Raw genomic sequence first — 21,634 nt, 5'->3', positions numbered from 1 at the left:
TACAGTGCTCACTTACACAAAACAGAATCGAGAAGGCAAATATACTGCAATCAAAGGAAAGGAAAACGTGAATTATTTCACAGTGTCAAACCGAAGTAGAATTTGCTCTGTGCTTTGGATTATTTTAGCTGCAGCTCTTCAGAAGCATGCTGGACTGGGGCCTCCTATCTTACCTGTTCTGTCTCAGCCTTGGATACACATAGGGAAATCCTAATCTGGTTACGAGATAGCTATACTGAGATTGAAGGGATTTCAGGGAGGCTTGAGGCAATGTCTGGGTGAGTACTACCTCTGATGCTCTGACAAAGAGGCCCACTGGCTCTTTTCCTCATTCTCTACCTCTCAGATAATTTTGGACAGAGCAAGGAAAAAAAAAAATATCAGCATTGCAGTATTTTGGCTCAAGAGTCCTTTTGTTGCCAGTGGTCAGAGTAATGCCATGAATTTGGAAATGGAGATTTTACCAAATTGTCTATTGCTTAAGGATAGCACTGGCATTATAAGCAAAAAACAAGAACTCTAAAACCACTGGGATCAGACCTTTTCCAAGATGAGTTTGCCCTTACCAGGAAGGTTGTGAAGTCAGCAACAGTCATACCACTGGGATGATAGAGTTTCATTCTGGGAAAACAGCTAAAAAATATTTTTTTTTCCTAATACAGCAAAATATAATGTGTCATAAAAAAGATTGTTTTTATGTAATTATAACAACAGGTTAGTGATGATTCTAGAAGTCTTGTGATTCCTCCTGTCGCCTGGCCATCACCCTCACACACCACATTCCCAGAACCTCTATGGAATATCATAACCTTGCTTCTTGCTAATGAGACTCCTTTCCCCGTAGGTGAGTGAGAACAAGTCTTATCAGCATCCGCAGGCCCCTGCTAGTCAATATCGGTAGACTTGTAGGCTCCTTGGCCTGGCTGAGTACAACAGGGACCGTGATAGCTTTTTCTGGTGCACTGGCTTAGAGGAGGCACAGCTGTTACTATGTCACCGGTGACCAAAATAGGTGCTACTTTTGAGTGTACAGTCCTTACCTCTTTCTGTCCCCCATGTCTTCAGCTTCAGGTCACAGCCATGTCAGTTTAATGTTTTTAAAAATATTTCCCCCCACTATCTTCTCTACTTTTTCTTACTTTTTCTTATGAATATACTCAATCACTCATCATTCAACCTCTGGACCATCCATGCAGAGTCCTCTAAACTCTTGCAAAACAATTAGATACATGTGTTCAAAAGAGATTTCATGGTCTGACCTGGAAGGGATGTTCGATGATACAACAGAAGATTTGAGATTGTGGAATTAACACCTCAGAGACCCTTCTGGAAGGATATGAAAAAGACAGTAGCTGTTTTTCTTTTTTTTGTACAATTAGACCATTTCCTCTGCTTTTCCCGTGAGCTGTATGTTTGCCAACATAATTTACTAACCCATTAGGTCTGGCTATTATTCTCTTTCCAACCCTCTCCATATTCTCTCTGTTTGTCAGTTTGGAAGATCTTAAAATAGACACAGGTTCAAAGGTTCCTAAGTAATATTTATTAGCATGGAGAGGTTGTCTGCTAGATCTGAAATTTCAGTGTTCGCACTTTAAACATTTTTGAGGAGACTCAATAAAGAAGACATTAGTCTTTTTTTTTTTTTAATGTTTGGTCTTCTCAATGCCGTTGTTTGTATCTGCCCACATCTTCAAGTTGTCAGGATTGTTTTGAATTGCAGTGACACTCTCCAAATGTGGTTGACAGTCCACCCACTTGGTGCTATCCACAAACAGTGAGTACACTCTCTGAATGTCATTAGTAAACATGAAGTCCGATTCATCAAGGAAAAAGCTGACAGAAGAGCCTGGTTGAAAAAAAAAATCTCAAGTGAGAATTCAAAGATTTATGTTTGCCACCGACTAGTTGGCTGGTCGCTCATGTGTTTGTCTAGCCTTGCAATATTTCTAATGTATAATACAGGAATAGTGATTTCTCCCTAGAGTCTTAGAAAAATTCCTATTCAAGCCTTTCTTCTCAGTATTCTTTATTACATATAGCATTATGCTAGAAACTGAGAAGGATATCAACAAAAAAGTTTGCTACCCTCTAGGACTCTAAGACTGATCTATCTCTTTCTACCTCTATATACCAGTTAAAACACAGTGATGCTTCTTTACTTCTTTAGAGGATTTCATAGCTTTCAAAGCTATTATTTGTATGTGTACAAAAGCATATGTACATATATTCATGTATAAGTCATATATATATATACATATATATATTCTGACACACATATACATGTGTGTATTTATAATTTCATTTAATCCTTATAGCAACCTTGTGACACAGAGAGTAATGACTCCACATCAGAAATGCAAACCCTGAGGCTACAAGGATATTAAATAAAATCACAAAAACTAGGATTTCAGCACAGGTCTCTGCATTCCAAGCCCCATGCTCTTTCTGTTGAAGCAGAAATTATTGTCCTAAGCCAGTGTAAAGATGAGTCCCCAAAGTGCCATATAACTGCTAAGTTATGTGGAAAGCTTCTTGGAGGAAGTGTGGCTTGAGGATTTGGCCAGTGCAGAAGGAAGGGGATCTCAGGCAAGGAGAAGAGCATGCAATAGGGTTTGAATGTGATTTAGGGAAAGAAGAAAGACACTTACTCAATGTTTTTACATGGAACTAGTAAGATCTAATGTTTTGGTACTTGGGGTGTGAATGCGAAGGGTGTGTGAGTTTGGATCTTTTCTAAAGGATTGGGTTACATGTGCTAGTGTAATATGGTGCAGGATGAAATTGGCACTTTAGGAGGATTGGGGGAGATTGTGGAATAGGTTACAGCATGGAGCCTGAGAGATGAGTTCTAGGACTTCTGCATCCTCCAGGCATGAAATGCCAATGGGCAAAGGTGGATAAATATAAGGACCCTTTTGAAGGACTTGGTAATCCATCAGCTAGTCTGGTGTTAAGGATTGGGATTCTAGGGACCCCTGGGTGGCTCAGTCAGTTGAATGTCTGACTTCGGCTCAGGTCATGATCTCCTGTTTCATGAGTTCAAGACCCGCATCGGGCTCTGTGCTCACAGCTCAGAGCCTGGAGCCTGCTTTGGATTCTGTGTCTCCCTCTCTCTCTGCCCCTCCCCCACTCAAAGTTTCTCTCTCTCTCTCTCAAAAATAAATAAACATTAAAAAAATATTGGGATTCTACCTCTACCTAACTAGTTTTGTGACCTGGACAACTTGTTTTATCTTCACCAAGTCATAATAGTTCTTGCTTTATCAGGCTCTTTTGAAGATAAATGAAATAATACACACAAAGCTAATCTTAACTCAGACCTAGCATTTAGAAAACCCTCATTAACTGTTAGATATGTATTTGTAACTACTATTAAAGGTAAAATTGCAGAGGTAAGATTTAAAAAAATGACACATGATTATGAGTGTTTTAATTTTTTGAAGGAACAATAACGATGGTACTAGACTGTTCTAATAAGCAACCAATACCTGCCATCTCTGTGGATAATGTTTATTTCAATTTGAATGGGTGCCAAGGTAATAAAGTAGACAACTGCCTACACATGTTTACAAATCTTAAGAGATAGGTAATAGTGGAATAATAGTGTTTGTGTTCTTGAGCCGGTTCCTTGTATATCACAAGACCTTTGTCACTCTTGCGACATTTAGACAGAAGAGGGTAATTTGGGGCTTCAGTGAGGTAACTTTAGATTTAGAGTTTGGCAAAGAGTGAAGAGTAAGTGCTCTCCATTTGCACTGTGAGTTCAAACATGTGATCCCCATGGACAGGCTGAGGATGTCTGTTAGCTCTGTCAAAGACTGCAGGAGGAAGGCCTCAAGTAAGGGTAGGGAGGCTCCTCTCATCTCACAGGATCAGTGTTTTAGTGATTCTTTAAAGCGTTTCAATAAGCACATCACTCTGGCAGATTTTCCTCTCAATATATAAATAACAGTCCATTCCAGGAGCAATATTTAAAAAGTCCAAAAGGAGATGGAATTTACCAGGTGGAACGGAAATCGTCTCTGGTCTTCGGAAGGAGGAACTGAACTTACCCCCCTGCCCCCTGTCCCCACTCAGAAGAACGCTCTGTTCAATTTCAGCATGAATAGCCTGGCTGCCTACTGCAGTTCAGTCTCCTATGGCTTCCTAAAGGCAATCAGAGGAATAGGCTGCTGCCAACAGAATATAATGTCAGTGGAAGCAGAGAAGCCCACGCACCCTAAATATCCACTCCTCGAATTATTAACAGCGGCTGGGTAATATTCTCTAGAAGGCTCCAACTAAAATTTATATGTGTTCTATTTTGGCGTCGGTGTGGACTGAGTTTTTCTGGAATTATATAGTTGGAAGAGAACTTACCTACCATAGTAGTGTCACTTCCTCCTCCAGCTGGGATAACAGACCCTCAGGCTCAGAAGATTGTTAATTCCTTTGATTCTCGTCTAGCATGTGCCTTGGCTCCTGTTGGTGTCTCAGAGAAGCATGGCGGTTTGCTGCTGCGGCGGCTGCCGCCATAGTCGACTTCAAAGGGTGAGAGAGAGGAAGGGAGTGTGACTGAGAACCAGAAGATGGCAATTCCCAGTCAGGGCATGTGGGTGGTGAGGAAAGCCAGGGAAGCAGGAAGGAGCTGGTGCCCAATAAAGAGAGGGCTAAAGTGGATAAGTGGGAAAAAACGTGGTCTATCTCACCGCCATGTCTGAGACCATTCCTACTGGGACAGCATGTTTCAAACATTGGTTCCTGCTCAGCTAGAGGTTTCCCATGGCTAACTACCAGCTTGAGGCAGGAGCGGGCTACTGTGTGCTGTGAGGCTTTTCTGTCTTATGATTTCTAAGCAACTGAAAATAATTTTGTACTGACCTAAAACTATTTTGTATGGGCTAGAGACTGAAAACACCCTTATGATAATATATTTTGTGTATATGGTATATGTGTATCTGGGTATGTTCTGCTCTGTAATATAATTACATATAAATTGGTATTATTATATGTAAACTATTACATCATATATTTATAAGTAAGTATACACATATCTGTAAATACATATTTATATTTTATTTATTTATTTAAAAGGAATTGAAGAATTTATTTCATATGGAATGGGCATCTAAAGCTGCAGAATTTTGAAGGTATAAATTCACCTTCCTCCTTTTACAGATAAAGAAACTGAGGGCCAGCAGAGTCTTAGGAGAAGGCACGACCCTGTCTAAACCTCACGTTGCTCTTTCCAGGCCAGGACGCCCCCCACTCTACCCCTGAGTCTGGCACAGTAGAGGGGAGAGGCTGTGGTGGATCTTGATAGCACACCCTAAGGGTGATTCCGAAATGTTCCACCTCTAACTCTGACCTGATATCTGCTGTAGAAGGCCCAATAGAGAAATGTTAAGAATTTCTCTAATTGCCTTTAGAGAGTCCATAGAACTTCAACTGGAGGCCTACGTGACAGTAACTTGCTATCAAGTGCAAATGAATACCAGGTCTAACAATCGCATACCCGTAACTGTGATCCTATGGAACTGTCCTACCAGATCCCACTCACAGTAATGGGTCTTTCCCTTCTATTTTCTCTCCTATTCATAGAGATCACTGCCCTCCACTTTGCTTTAAGGTTAAGTTGTAAGGGCAGGAGAAACAGACGCTGTGCCCAGCTATGGACTCTTTTCAAAGAGAAACACCTACCCTTCTCTTTACCGGAGGCTGTTTATGGGATGTCCTCCACTACCAGACAATCTGAGAACGCTGCTGTTTGGATAACATTGCTGTGCAGGAAGAATCTTTCTTCTTCCCTGAGTCTTTTTTCTTCAATCCAGATATCTTTACAATTGACTCATTTCTTTCTCCTGTCTCTGCCCAGTCCTGTTAGCAGTTCTGGGAAAAACAGCAAATGAGTTTAACATTTGCAACCAGTGGCTGGAGGCCACAAGATCAGGACACTTAATACGATATGGTTAGCTTTGTTTCAAATTAAAATTGGAACCAGTAATGTCTTAATTTTCTTGTCTAGACAATTGTCATGGCTGTAAATTACCATCATAATAGCCATTGAATGGTTTATAATGACCTTACCAAAACATTATTTGCCAATCCTATAAACTTTCTGAACATGCTGTTTAGTTTATCTTAATTAATCTATTAAGAGAGGACGTATACCTCCTGCTTCCTCTCTCCAAAGTGATATTTGTGGATTCAATTCCTTTCTCATTGTTAATGCTACCCTCTAAACTCACCACTGATCTAATTCTGTCTTCTGTCTGTCTACAACAAATTTAATCAGAAAAATCATTATCCAAATGTGATGTTCTTTCTGTGTTTGAGACAGTGACTATTGTCTCTGTAGACTTTTGGTGCTATTCTTTTTATGCGGTTAATAGCTGTTTACATACATTTTGTTCAGGGTAGGGATGGTAGTTTATTGCACAGGCTACTAATAATTGTGTGCAAAAATGAGTTTCAATTAACTCTTCAAACAAGAACTTGAAAGAGTTCCAAATGTTCAGGAGATAGGCCTCTGTACCTAAAGGTTGTCTACAAAGTATGTGAGCACAGCCTTTAAACCAAGCTAAGAAACCAATTCACCTTATAATGCGTGTGTCAGCTAATTATATAGTTATAAGCTCAGCTAATATCTAAACTGACTATGCCATGCTCCTGTGTGTGTGTGTGTGTGTGTGTGTGTGTGTGTGTGTGGTGTAGGGGGAGTGCAGTGGGTTAAGGCAGTAGGGAGGGAGAACAGATGCCAAAATTCATCAAGAAAATGTCTGAAATCCTTGTTGTAGGACTTTAGCTCCAGTTATCTGCCAGGAATGTTCTTGACCTTTCTGCCTGAGAAGCTTGGGCTCATCCTTTGTGTTGTCCCCATTTATTTTTTTCTCCATTACAAATTTCTTTTCATTTGTCTATTATTATATGTCTACTTGTCTCTTTCTACCAGTAAAATGTGATCTCAAGAGTAGGGACATCATCATTGCTAGTGGCTAATGACCTGGGATTGAATTTCATTTTCGCTACATTTTTCCCTAGCTGGATGACTTTGGCAGGCTTCCTTGCTAGATTTTCTTAATTTAAAAAATGGGAGTAGGGGCGCCTGGGTGGCTCAGTCAGTTAAGCGTCCGACTTCAGCTCAGGTCACGATCTCACAGTCCATGAGTTCGAGCCCTGCGTCGTGCTCTGGGCTGATGGCTCAGAGCCTGGAGTCTGCTTCCGATTCTGTGTCTCCCTCTCTCTCTGCCCCTCCCCCGTTCGTGCTCTGTCTCTTTCTGTCTCAAAAATAAAAATAAACGTTGAAAAAAAATGGGAGTAAAAAAATATCTGCTGCATAGAATTTTTGTATAGGTTAATTAATCTTAGCTATCATCATCATCACCATCATCACCATCATCATATTCATGTCCTTTTTGCCATTATAAAACACACAGTTAGTTTGTTTTTCAATAAATTACTTCAATGTTTTCTTTTATCAACCAACCTTTCATACCATAAAATTCACCCTTTCAAAAGTCTGTAATTCAGAAGCATTTACTATTTTCATGAAGCCATGTGAACATCCTAATTCTAGAAAGTGTTCATCTTTGCAAAAAGAAATGTTTTCCACATCAGCAGTCACTATTCTCCTACTCATTTTCCCAGCCCTGGCAAATCACAAATCTACTTTCTGTCTGGATTTGCCTGCAGTAACCATTGAATATAAATGAAAGTATGCAGTATGTGGTCTTTTTCTGTCTGACTTCTTCATTTAGCATAATGTTTTTAAGGTTCACCCATGTTGTAGCACATATATATTTCATTCCTTTTTATGGTTGAGTAGTTGTCCACATATGGATATACTACATGTATGGCCTAATACTACATTATGGTCATATACTGCATATGTGAGCTAATATTTGACCTAATACTGGGGAATATTCTATGTGCACTTAAGAAAATTTTGTACTTTGATGTTTTTAAAAGGACTGCTCTATGTATGTCTGTTGGATCTAGCTGTTTTATAGTGTTATTCAAGTCTTTTATTTCCTTGTTGCTCTTTTGCCAAATTGTTCTATTATGTAAGTGTGCAACTATTATTACTGAATTGTCTATTCCTCCCTTCAATTCTGTAAGGTTTTGCTTCATTTTTTTTTTCAGGCTCTATTATTAGGTGCATATGTACCTATTATTGTTATGTCCTCTTGATGGATTGAAAGTTTTATTCTTATAAAATGCTCTTTGTCTCTAATAGCAATTTTTGCCTTAAAGTATATTTTTTCTGATAGTAATATAGTCACTTAGCTGTCTTTTTGTTATAGTTTACATGATATATCTTTTTCAGTCTTTTTATTTTTAAACGATGTGTGACTTAAATATAAAACGTATTTCTACTACAGTATATAATTGGGTGATATTTGTTTATTCTGTCAATCTCTGCCTGTGATTGGAGTGTTTATTCTATTTACATTTAATAAAATTAATAAGGTAGATTTTATATCTGCCATTTTTCTACTTGTATTTTATATGTTTTATCTTTCACTTTATTTCTCCATTACTATCTTCTTTTGTGTTAATGTTTCCTAGCATATCATTTTAACTCCTCTATTGTTTTTTAATTATATTTTAGAGTTATTTTCTTAATGTTTACTCTGAGGATTACAATTAACATCTTAACTTAAAGATCTAGTTTGGGTCAGAAATATAAAACCTTTGCTGCTACACAGCTCCATTCCTCCCCCTTCTTTGTCCTCTGGTGCATTTTAAGTACAAATATTTATTTAAGTCCCGTAACACAGTTTTATAATTGTTTGTTTATGCAGTTATCTTTCAGTTAGAAAAGAGTTGCAAACCAAAAGTACATTTATATTATCTCTTATATTTACCTAAATTGTTGCCTTTACTGGTACTTTTAATATTTCTACATGTGGATTCTATTTGTTGTATAGTATCCTTTTATCTTAGTCTGGAGGACTTCTTAGTATTTCTTACAGGATAGCTCTATGAACAATGAATTATCTGTTTATCTGGCAATAATATATCCTTCATTTTCAATGAATAGTTTTGCTAGATATAGAATTCTTTTTTCTTCCAAGCTTTTATTTAAATTCCAGTTAGTTAACATACAGTGTATTAGTTTCAAGTTTAGAATTTAGCGATTCATCCCTTAACGACGTTGTGTTCATTGCAAGTGTCCTCCTTAATACTCATCACTCATTTAATCCATTACCCCACCCGCCTCCTCTCCAACAACCCTCAGTTTTTTATCTGTAGTTAAGAGTCTGTTTCCTGGTTTGCCCTCCCCACCCCATGTTCATCTGTTTTGTTTCTTAAATTCCTCATATAAGTGAAATTGCAAGTAGATATAGAATTATTGATGGAAAGTATTTTTTCATTCAGTATTTTGATTATGTTATCTGCTTGTCTTTTGTCCTCCATTATTTCTGATGAGAAATCAGCTATTAATCTTATCAAAAATCTCCTTTATATGATGAGCCACTTCTGTATTGCTACTTTCAAGATTGTCTCTTTACCTTTGACTTTTGACAATTTGATTATGATGTGTCTAGATGTGATCTTTTTTAAGTTTATCCAACATACATCTTTTGAGCTTCTTGGATGTAAGTTTTTGGCCATTATTTCTTCAAATATTTTTTCTGTCCCTTTCTTTCACCTCTCCTCTAGGACGCTCATGATGTGTGTGCTGTTATGCTTGATGATGTCACAGAGACCTCTTAGTTTCTGTTTGTTATTCTTCATTCTTCTTTCTATTCCTTAGGCTAGACAGTCTCAATTACTTATCTTCAAGCTCACTAATTCTTTATTTTTTGAAGTCAAATCTTTTGTTAAACCCCTCTAATGGATTTTTGTTTTAGTTATTATACTGTTTAACTATAGAATCTCTATTTTTTTTATTTATTTATATATTTTTTTTAATTTTTAATTTTTAATTTTTAATTTTTTAATATATGAAATTTACTGTCAAATTGGTTTCCATACAACACCCAGTGCTCATCCCAAAAGGTGCCCTCCTCAATACCCATCACCCACCCTGCCCTCCCTCCCACCCCCCATCAACCCTCAGTTTGTTCTCAGTTTTTAAGTCTCTTATGCTTTGGCTCTCTCCCACTCTAACCTCTTTTTTTTTTTCCCTTCCCCTCCCCCATGGGTTTCTGTTACATTTCTCAGGATCCACATAAGAGTGAAACCATATGGTATCTGTCTTTCTCTGTATGGCTTATTTCACTTAGCATCACACTCTCCAGTTCCATCCATGTTGCTACAAAAGGCCATATTTCATTTTTTCTCATTGCCACGTAGTATTCCATTGTGTATATAAACCACAATTTCTTTATCCATTCATCAGTTAATGGACATTTAGGCTCTTTCCATAATTTGGCTATTGTTGAGAGTGCTGCTATAAACATTGGGGTACAAGTGCCCCTATGCATCAGTACTCCTGTATCCCTTGGATAAATTCCTAGCAGTGCTATTGCTGGGTCATAGGGTAGGTCTATTTTTAATTTTCTGAGGAACCTCCACACTGCTTTCCAGAGTGGCTGCACCAATTTGCATTCCCACCAACAGTGCAAGAGGGTTCCCGTTTCTCCACATCCTCTCCAGCATCTATAGTCTCCTGATTTCTTCATTTTGGCCACTCTGACTGGCGTGAGGTGATATCTGAGTGTGGTTTTGATTTGTATTTCCCTGATAAGGAGCGACGTTGAACATCTTTTCATGTGCCTGTTGGCCATCCGGATGTCTTCTTTAGAGAAGTGTCTATTCATGTTTTCTGCCCATTTCTTCACTGGGTTATTTGTTTTTCGGGTGTGGAGTTTGATGAGCTCTTTATAGATTTTGGATACTAGCCCTTTGTCCGATATGTCATTTGCAAATATCTTTTCCCATTCTGTTGGTTGCCTTTTAGTTTTGTTGGTTGTTTCCTTTGCTGTGCAGAAGCTTTTTATCTTCATAAGGTCCCAGTAATTCACTTTTGCTTTTAATTCCCTTGCCTTTGGGGATGTGCCATAGAATCTCTATTTTTTAAAATAGATATGCTTTTATTGATACTGTTTGCTGAGACATCATGCTCATATTTTTCTTTAGATTTTTATTCATGGCTTCCTTTTGTTCTTTGCACATAATTATATTAGCTGATTTAAAATCTTCCATGATTTCTATGTGTTGTAATGTGTGGCAGCTTAGCTTATAGTCAGCTAATGGTTGGCAAGATATTTCCTTTGATATTTGAGTGTTTCCTGAGTGTTTCTGGTTGGAGAATGCCTTCAATTCCTTCAATAGCTTTCACTTCCTGCTTGCTCAGAGCCTCCAGTTCAGAAAGAATTGAGAGACTAGGGCCTTCTCAGATCCTCTGGTCTTTCTGCTTCCTACACATGTGTGGCCTTCTAGATTCCCAGAAATATGTTGGAACTTTTCAAAGACCTCTCTATGCTATTTTTCAATGGCTGTTATACACAGACTAAGACAGACCCAGTGGATGACTCATTCACCAAACTTTCTTTTTAGTTTTTTTGGTCAGCTTCTTGTTTGCTCCACTTTCTGAGGCAGCTCTGATGTTAAACAGTTACCCTTGATTGTTTTTGAAAAAGCCCTGGAGAAAGATTGTTTACAGTGAGTGATATGTGAGTCAGATCAACTGAAGGCAAGCCCTGCTAATGGATGTTTTCAGGAAACTGCCACAGGTCAAATTATAACAATACCTGGTAATGATGCTTTTGGGAGATTCAAACCTGTTCTGCCCTCTCCGGTAGCTGGTAGGCTGCTCATTTTCATGGTTATCATATTTGCAAAGCTATTGTTTTCAATGGCAGCTGTAGATCTGGGGAGAGAGAATGGGAATAGGGCAAGTTAAAAAACCACAAAACTCACTATTCCAGTTGAGATTCAATTTATTCTCTTCAATAAACATTACTTCGGTTCCTCTTGTGGCATATTTCCAAAGTTCTTAAAAAGTTGATTTTGCCAACATTGCTTGTTGTCTCATTCTCATTGCCTTTACAAAGGTGCATAGTTGTGGCAGTCTTTATTTAATATTCTTGCAGTGCTCTCCCATCCAATTAATTTTTGATTAGTATATGAATTTAATGGACTTAATGGTTGTCTTTCTAACATTGACTTTACCCTTCTCTATGAATGTGAAGTTGGATTCGAAGTCAATCCCATGATCAGATCCAGAGGTAATCCCTGATTCCCCTAATCTGACATTCCAACCTTGACACTATTGATATTTTGGGTCCAATAATTGTATTGTGGGGGTTGTCCTGTGCTTTGTAGGATCTTTAACATCATTCTTGTACTCTTCCCAGTAGATACCAGTAACACCTTCCCAGTTAGTATTTGTTTGACAACAGACATTGTCTAATGTCCATTGCAGGGCAAACTTGCCCCTGGTTGAAAACCACCATTATCACCACAATAACATAGTCTCATTCTTTTAGACAAAACAGTTGATTCAGGCAAACAGGACTTATCTCAAAGAACATGGTGATCCCATGATCACAGTTAGTGGTTCAGGAATGGAGATATAACCAATTCAAGCCAAGGAGGTATGAGGGAAGATTGCTGGAAACAACCAGAGGAAAAGTTTCCTTTTTTCCTTCTATGTTGGATTGTGTGAGCATGTGAAATCCATTGGGTATCCAGCCTTAGCATGAAGCTAAAATGGTACCTAACGTGTGTTCCTGGCACACAGTTGACATACAGCTGATATTTAGAGTTTTTATTACAACACCAATTGGGTCAATGCTATGACCTTTGGTTTTCATTTAAGAACTGTTTAGGTTAAACTTTCTTAACTTAAAGACATCACTAAAAGTTGGAAGGGATTCTACCTTCATAATGGCTCTCCCACATCCAATCCCTCCTTTTCATCACTTCAAATCTTTAGTTACTTGTAAGTTTTAATTGGTTAATTGAAATACTTTTTATGAAATGTTCTCTCTCTTTTTCTCTCTTTCTCACCTCTCTCCACTTCAGCTCACTTACCAGCTTCTTCCCAAAGCACCCCTCTTATTATATTACTACTCTGCTGATGAAGTTTCAAGGTCTCTCTCTGTACCATCTACATATTAAACCCAACTTCTCAGCCTTTTTTTCAGTGTGACCAGAATTAACTTTTCAAATCTATTAGCCTCTGCTTTTCTTCTAAGTTCTAAACTTTAACCAAAGGAGAATGTTCATCATTTCCACAGCAGGTTCTACATTTTCTGGCTCTGTGAAGTTTGTTATGCTATTTTTGACACCAGAATATTTAAAATAATAATTACAATTCAAAAAGGTAGCCTTAATTGAGCACTAATCCTGTGCCAGATATTGTACTTAATCTCATTTAATTCTTCAAAACAAAAACAAAATGAAATGTCAACAAAATGAATTTGTTAAGTCCTTCTGTTTCACCTTCTGGCACATAAAGGACATTATGACTTGAAGAGGTTAAATAATTTCTCCAGCTTATACAGATAGTAATTGAAAACACTGGAACATGAACTTGGATCTTTGCAGTTGACCATATTCTTGTTCTTAACCACAATACTACATTGTTTTCTCTTTGCTCCCCTTTATTTTCCCTCTTCATTTCTCTCTGCTGCAGTTCTGATGTTTTCTAGTTTAAAGTTATATGCCAGTTCATCTATAACATGTGTCCCAGTCCTTCAGTTGAGAAATGATCTCTCCCCTCTTTAATCTCTTGCTGAATCCAACACAATGCCTAGTACATCATGATAAATGATCAATATATGTTTTAAATAAAGGAGATGGATGAATAAAACTTGGAGCCTAGGTATCTTGTTCTTTTATTTCATCATTGATATAAAGAAAAAACTCAAAGCTGCATAGTATTTTTCAGATAACAGGCACCTAACAATTTGTTAAATTGAATGAATTGCTGAAAATTCAGTAGATCAGCTTGTTGGGTGTCTATTTCTCTTTGTGCTTCTCTTATGAGACCATAGCTATGTGAGTAAGAGCAGGCTATGTAAGCATCTACTTATGAGGAATGTCCATTACTTTTTGTGTTAACTTACGCAGGTGAGCAGGCCTGGAAGTCTATTGTTTTGTGGTTAACAGAGAAAAGGCCTCAGTCTTAAATATTTACAGAAGAATTTGGAATCTCTAGGTATGCAACTGACTGTAACAGTGGCTTTTCTTCCACAGAGGAGTTATTTTATGGGCTGTCAGTAAGAACACAAATCTGTTTCAATGGTGTGTCTGTTTTGCTTGTCCCAAATGAGTGTTATTTACAAAGAGCAAGGATAGGACACTAAGGTGGCAAAGAGAGAAACTAAGAAAGAAGATAGTTGGCAAGGATGGAGACTAGACTCAATTAGCTCCCAACCCAGGGATGCTGTTGCTGATGTCGTTGGTCTGAGTCAGCAACAAAAATCAATGTCAGATCTGGCAGATTTTGGCACCTCGGCAATTCTATTCAAGTCAGTAATTCTGTGATTCTATTTAATAAAAAACTTTTCAAAGTATTTAGATTTAAGTTATGATACAGATACTAGAGTTCCTCAAAAAGGAATGTATAAACGTTTTCCCAGTGCTTGCGTGTTTCTCAAGAAAATGACTAATTTTATACTTTCATGTGGATTATAGTCTAAAAAAATAGTATGAACATGTGTCAGATTACTCCTAATGGAGTTTGGTCATGCAATTTTATTACCCATATTTTCAGTTGGGTTGATCATATGACTATAGCTTGAGGAGTGCTACTTATTTATCCTAGGTTAATGGGGAAAGACTGGAGTAGTCCTCCACGTGTAGCTCAGTCATGTGTCTGCACATGCTTCTTATGTATACTGCATGTGTGATTCAAGTGTGTGCCTCTATGTGCTTCCCATGCACCTCACATGAGCAACCCAGGTGTGTGCCCATCTGGACAGTGCATGTGTAACTCAGGCATGTACCATCCCAGTGGAGATGTCATAGAAGTTTGAACAGAGAAAAATGTTAGGAACATTGCATATAGAGACATGTCAGACTTTAAATGTGTGTGTGAATGTGTGTGTGTGTGTGTGTGTGTGTGTATTATTATACTCACAATGAGAATGGTTGTTTAGTTTTAGCAAACAATATAGTATTTCACATTAATGCTATTGTTTTTCATACTGTTTTTTGTAGTTTTGTTTGCTTTCCATTTATCAATTTTTAGTTTTATAGTTGTAAACAAGTCATATGGATACGGCAGACAGATTATACCAAGTTTTATATATTAATATTGTTATGAACATGATTTGTCAACATTTGCAGTTAGTGAGAAGATCTTTTCCTTTAAAGATCTTTTCATTACTTAAGTATGAAAAACACTATACCATTCTATTCTGCAGTGCATGCAAGTCCTAATCTGTTAATCCAATGAGCAAATATAAGAAAATAATGGTTATGTTACCCAGAGAAATATTAAGCTTATTAATGGCAAAATTTCATTCACTATTACTATAGCTTCATCTCTGTTTTGTAAATTGTCAGCTTTACTTATTGACATATTTACTTATTTTCTTTTATCTGGAAAAAGTTACACCATGTTAATACTGGTAATTCTTGTGTCTGCATTCAAGATAATGAGTCCAGGCTAAGAACGTCTTCCAGAGTGGGTCAATAAAATTTTTTTTGGATCTTTTCTCCATTTGAATAAATATAGCATGTTAATTGAGTGGAGAAGTCCTGTAAAAGGCTTCCTACCCCTGTTTTGGTGTGAAGGAGTTAAAATAATAGCTTTACAATTCATACTCACTCCTACATGTATTATCTCATGTCACAGTTATGCTGTGAGGACTGTATCATTTCCACTTAGCAGATGACAAATGTGTGGGCCAAGGCATTGAGTGATTTGTCCCTATAATAAACTTGGGGGATCTAGCTCTGAATACCGGTCTGTGGGCTTCAGCTTCAGACTCCTTTTACTTTATCATGTGGTTTCTATAGATAACATTTAAACTAATTTTTGGATAGAAATGGAATTTTAAAGGGAAGGTGTGATATTAACTCATATGGATATCTTTACGAGAAAAGTTCTTATTCTGCACCTGATATAGTTTATTATTATTATTGTTGTCACTATATATATATATATATATATATATATATATATATATATTTTTTACATATAACATTATATGGTAAGTAACAAATTATATATGTAATCATATATGCTCTGTTTGTGTCTATGTATGTATATATGGTGATTACCAAAAAGAATTTAGGTAAAACACAGTACTATATGAAAGATCCTTAACTCAGATTAAAATACAAAAGTCAAGCAATAGAGGAAGAAAATAGGAGTAAATAAATTTTTTAAAAGGTCTCTGCTGTCAGAGTTGAGGGACCCCAGGATATCATAGTTGAATGCCAGAAACTTTTTCTTTCCCTAACTTATAAGAAATGTATTAGAGGTGAAATGACTTTAGAATGCATTTAGGAAGAGAGCATAGCCTAGGTATATTCTAAAGCTTTAGCCCTATTGCATAACTTTTCAATCAAAATAAGTCTGGAAAATGGAAATGAAAAATGCCACATTACATAGCATATATTTTGAAGAGAGGTTTAGAAAATTTGCTCTCTTAGGAGCAGCTCTCTCTTTAAGAATTTATGTGGCCACCTGTTCACTTCTCTTCTTACTGTCTCATGGCCTTTCTGAAGCCAATAAATAAAATTCTTTTCCCGATAGTCATTTTCTTATTTTCCAATGGACACAAGACCTCAGAACTATGAAAGAAAACAGACAAGAACAGTTTCCTTTGATCTTTTTTCTTATTATGGTAATTATTTTAGCTTTATGTCCTTCCTGAACTTAAGGATAACGACATGTGCTTTTAGAAAATTTGAAAAACAATATGAGGAATCAGGAAATGTGTGTTCATAATTCTAGCAATATTAATTTCTTGGTGTATTTTTCTCAATACATTTTAGCTTATGTGAGAACATATGCTTTCTTTACTTGACATTTTTAATGTTATTAAATTTCCCTGTGTTATTGAAAAGCCTTTATTTTTAATAGCTACAGAGTATCCCAGCATATGGATATGCTCTGGCTTTTTAAAGCATCCTGTTAGTATTGAACACTTTGGGGGATTTCCAATTTTCTCGGTTGTATGGCACTTCTGTACAGAACTTTTTGTGAGCATTTTGGTGTATCTCCTTATAACTATGTTATGATTGTTTCTAAGAAGAATTAATAAGTCAAAGGTATGAACATTCCAAATTATTTTGGTAAATATCACCAAATTACTTTTCAAACTCTTAACATCAATTTACATTTCCTCCAGCAATGTCTCAATGCCTCTGTTTCACTCTGCCCTCATCTGCTTTTTAATTCTTGGTTCATTTGATAGGTGAACATTGCATCACACTGACTGAATTTGCATTATTAAAAAAATATGGATCATTTGTTTTGCTCACATTTACTAGCCATTTATCTTATTTTGAAAACTGTCTAAATTGCCTTCTTACCTCTCCATCATCATTTATCACTTCTCTAGTTCCAAAGAATAGAATCTTCTCAATCACAGAGCTTCAGAGGCAGAGTGAGTGTGGTCGCCCACTCCCCAAACATGTGACTGTTGCCCATTCACTATACACGTGAGTGCAGATGGATGGAGGTATCGTACTGTGTGCTCTACATAATTAGAGATGTGTACCTGCCTGCCTCCTGTGTCCCTGTGTGGCCCTTTCACCCTGTTGCTTTTCTCTCCCTTCCTTCCATGCATCTTTCACTATTTGGTTTCTTCTCAATTTAAAGTTGCTGACATGCTTGTATTGTACTGGGATTGGTAGGCTTATGTGTGTCTCTGGAGATAATGGTCAACACATTGCCTTTGTTCTGAGTTGTCTAATGTGCCATTCTGCCCTTTCTTGGCACATTTTCACTGTCCCAGGATGTTTCTGTCATGTCTATGTGGGAGATGCCTATGCATATATCAGGGGCTCCTTTACTGAGTCGCCTTTGAGACAGAAACCTAGTTAGTAAACAAGAGTCCTACGGAACTATTCAAAGAAGTCTAAGTGTTCTTTACATCTACTTTATCTCTTTCAAAATCATTCATGGTGGCTAAATTTTACTGATGACCTTCTATGGTAGCCAGCTGGGTGAACTTCTGTGTTTTCATAGCTCACCGTGAAAGACATGCTATTCTCCTTCTTTTATGTGTGAGTTCTGAAAACTGCTGCCTACCCGTTAGACTATTTTCCCACTGTCACCTTGCCAATAGAGAGAGTGGATTTGAACTGAAGTCTGACTCTGAAGAACATGTATGGCCTCTCTGTTGGATTTATTGTGCTCTCTGGCCATGGGTGGAGATATTTCTGCTTGTGCCTGTTGTCTGCTAATGTGGCACACAGACTGACGCATGTGAGGAGGGGTCAGGTGTGGTGAGGTGTGAGGGAGGCAAATGTTAAACACATCCTCTGTTCTGACAGCAGAAGACGGAGTTCACTGAGGAGCGGGGGCAAGTCTGGCTTTCCTCTTCCCAGCACATGGTAGATGCTAAACAGCTATTTGTTATTACTGAATAAAAGATGCTTTTCATTAAGCTACCGTCTTCTCTCAAACAAGAACAGGGTTAACTGGTCTGTGGGGCAGAGACAATCTGGCAATGCTAATCACTTTTCTTAATGAATGACCCAGTCTGTCTTCAGCAATCCATTTATACCTTCTTAAATTCCAGTTCTTCCAAATGAGGCTACCAAACTCCAAATGGTGTGATTAAGATGAATAAGTTTTGAACTCTTTGAACAGATGATTAATAAGTGAGAACAGCGTTGTATTTAACTTACTTATTATCTCATTTGGAATTTCTGAGTTCTGAAGAATCCTTAGGGGAATGAACTCTGAACATATTATAGGTAGATCTCATTTTTCAAGTTGGAAAGTTTTTATTATTTCCTCAGTCTTGCACACTCTTATCAAATACTTGGCTTTTATATAGAGCTAGCCTACGCCCAGTGCTACAAAGCCACCTGTGGGTAGAAATGGCATCTTCTCCATCTGTCTGGCATGAGTGGGCTTGCACGGGTCTCTGGAAATAGAAGTCGGTCCTCATCTTCACTGCATGTTGTCTAGAACCTTCTTCTGACTCTTGACTCATGTTTGCCATTCCAAGGGCACCGTGGTGGCACATCACAAACAGCCCCAGTGGCTTTAAAAAATGAATAAATATAGTTATAGTAAGAGTGAGTACATTTGTTTTGATTTTTCCGGAAGCTGTAATTATACAGCTCTTTACAATAAATCTGCTTCTCAAATCTGAACTTCAGGAAACTATTCAGCAAGAAATATTGAAAAATGAAAAATTTATGTTTTTTAAGTATTTTCCTTTTAACTAACCTGAAATTTGCTAACAATCAAAAATGGGGGGTCATCAAACTTTGTGTGTAAAGAGCCAGCTGGAGAACATTTTAGGCTTTGTGGGCCAAGATGGAAAATTGAGGCCATTAAATAGGTACTTACATAACAAGAGAGAAGACAGATTTCCACAAAATGTGATGAAATTCAAATAATAACAATAATAATGGTCACTGAGTACACTGTTTTGTAATATAGGCCATTGTATTAGTTTTCTGTCACAAAACATAAAAACTATCACATACTTGGTGGCTTTAACAATGCAAATGTATTATCTTACTGTTCTGGAGAGCAGAAGTCCAACATGGATCTCTTTAGGGCTAAGACTGAGGTGCTGTCAGGGCCACGTTCCTCCTGGAGACCCTGGTATAGAGTGTGCCTCCTTGCCTTTCCCAGTTGGGAAGCCTCCTGTGTTCCTCGCTCATGGCCACCTTCTTCCATCTCCAAGGCCAGCAATGTGCCATCTCTCTAATTCTGCTTTCACCATCACATTTCTCCTTCTTACCATGGCCTGGAAAGGTTCTCCACCTTTAAGGGGTCCATGTGATTATGTTGGGCCCACTTAGATGATCCAGGACAATCTTCCCATCTGAAGCCCAGTGACTTAGTTTCCTAGGGCTGACCTAACAAAGTGCCACAAGGTGGGTGGCTTTAAACAACCAAAATTTACTCTCTTAGCTCTTGAAACTGTAAATGCAAAATGAAGATTTTGGCAGGCCATGCTCCCTCTAAGACTTTAGGTAGAATTCTCCCTGGCCTCTTACTAGCTTCTGGTGGGGGCTGTCAATCCATGGACTTTCTTGGCTTGCAGGTGCATCACTACACTCTCTACCTCTGTCATCACATGGCCTTCTCCCCTCCTGTGTCTCTGTCTCTTTGGGCTTCGTACAAGGATATTAGTCATCTTGGATTAAGAGCCCATCTTAAAGGCCTCATCTTAAATTGATTATACCTGCAAAAACTCTACGTCCAAGTAATGTCACATTGACAGATAATGGGGGTGAGGACTTCAATGTCTCTTTTTGGAGACATGATTCAACCCTGTAACAGTCCGTAACCTTAATCACATCAAGTGGTTGCTAGGACCGTTATGGGGACCAGAAGCATTCTGGATGGTGGAGGAGGCAGAGATTGGGCCATCCTCTGCAATTACACGGACGGCACTGATTATTGGGTTAAACTGGCTATTTCTCCATGGCATCTCCATTTCTTCACCACATGCTGTAGGACGCTCAAGAGAGAGTGAGGACGTCATGTTACAGACACACTTGTATCCTATTTGATATGTGGTTACACTATTGCTATAGGCTGCCCTACTGAATTCCATCCTGCAGGTAACCCTTGGGTTTCTTTCAGCTTTAATTCCTCCTCTTTTTTCTTTTTTCTGTCCTTCCATAACGTGATTTTCTTGGCATCTCTTCCTCATCACTTACTGTTTCCATGATACCCATTTCCCAGAGGATATGTACTTCCATGATCAAAGGGAATTAGATAAAATTTTAAATTTGAGTTTAAGTTATAATGATACATTTAATTTAAAATTAAAGTTAAATAACAAATGCATGAGTATTCATAGTTATATTGGAGAACTGGGGAATTTGAGTAAAATTGGTGACTTAAATCAACAGCTGATTTTTAGCAGTTGTCGGGTCCTTGTTTTACACAATGGGAGGATTATGATTCAGTTTGCAGAGTTTTCATTTTCCAACCTCATCGGCCATAATGGTGTTTCTTCAACCCCCAATGGCAATTTCTTAGCTTTCCGCAGTACTTACTTTATCTTTTGTCAGGCTACTGAAGCAGAGCAGGGGCACTGGACTTCAGGCATTCTGGAAGTCAAGACTCTGGACAAGGGAAGGGGATAGGTCAGTCAAGGTGCTGGGGAAGATGGTCAAGGAGGCTTTGGCCCTATATTTGTGCTGGGGATGAGGGTGTGATGTTTGGAGATTGCTGGTTTAGGATGCTCATGTGAGGTGCTATGTTTCACCTCAGGGGAGGCATGGGGCATGAGCTGAGAGACACGGGTGCTATGTGTTGGAAGTGATGAGCCAATACCATGGCTTGTGTTATTGTCATTTATGCTAATTGGGGATATGATTTAAAATTTGTCTATTTTCTTTAATAATAGATTTAAAGGAGTGTGGTGGTATCAGGCATTATGAAATTATGAAATGAAGGGCACTTTTGTTCTAAGATGGGAGTTCATTTTCTTTATAAATTCTTCAGTGTCACACTTGCCTTTGAATAGCTCTTAGTAATAGACTCCCCTTTGCATGAATATAGGATTCCAATGAGCCATAGGTTCCTGAGAAA

The 21,634-nt window shown here is 37.9% G+C and overlaps 1 protein-coding gene and 1 long non-coding RNA gene across 8 annotated transcripts in view; one reads left to right on the top strand and one right to left on the bottom strand.

Moving 5' to 3' along the window:
* The window catches only part of FGF14 (fibroblast growth factor 14), a 612,361-nt gene that overhangs the window by 196,433 nt on the left and 394,294 nt on the right, over positions 1-21,634 (top strand). The window lies entirely within an intron of this gene.
* On the bottom strand, positions 1,725-9,602 carry LOC122237083. Of its 2 annotated transcripts, none has more exons than XR_006215304.1 (4): positions 9,565-9,602; positions 5,683-5,871; positions 4,363-4,524; positions 1,725-1,849 (listed from the first exon to the last, which is right to left on the bottom strand). It is a non-coding gene; the product is annotated as an uncharacterized LOC122237083 (long non-coding RNA). The 2 variants fall into 2 exon arrangements; XR_006215298.1 differs by lacking the exon at positions 9,565-9,602 and adding an exon at positions 9,498-9,536.

This window comes from Panthera tigris, chromosome A1 (genome assembly GCF_018350195.1).
Source record: "Panthera tigris isolate Pti1 chromosome A1, P.tigris_Pti1_mat1.1, whole genome shotgun sequence".
Taxonomy (NCBI): domain Eukaryota; kingdom Metazoa; phylum Chordata; class Mammalia; order Carnivora; family Felidae; genus Panthera; species Panthera tigris.
This window is presented reverse-complemented; position numbering and strand designations above follow the sequence as displayed.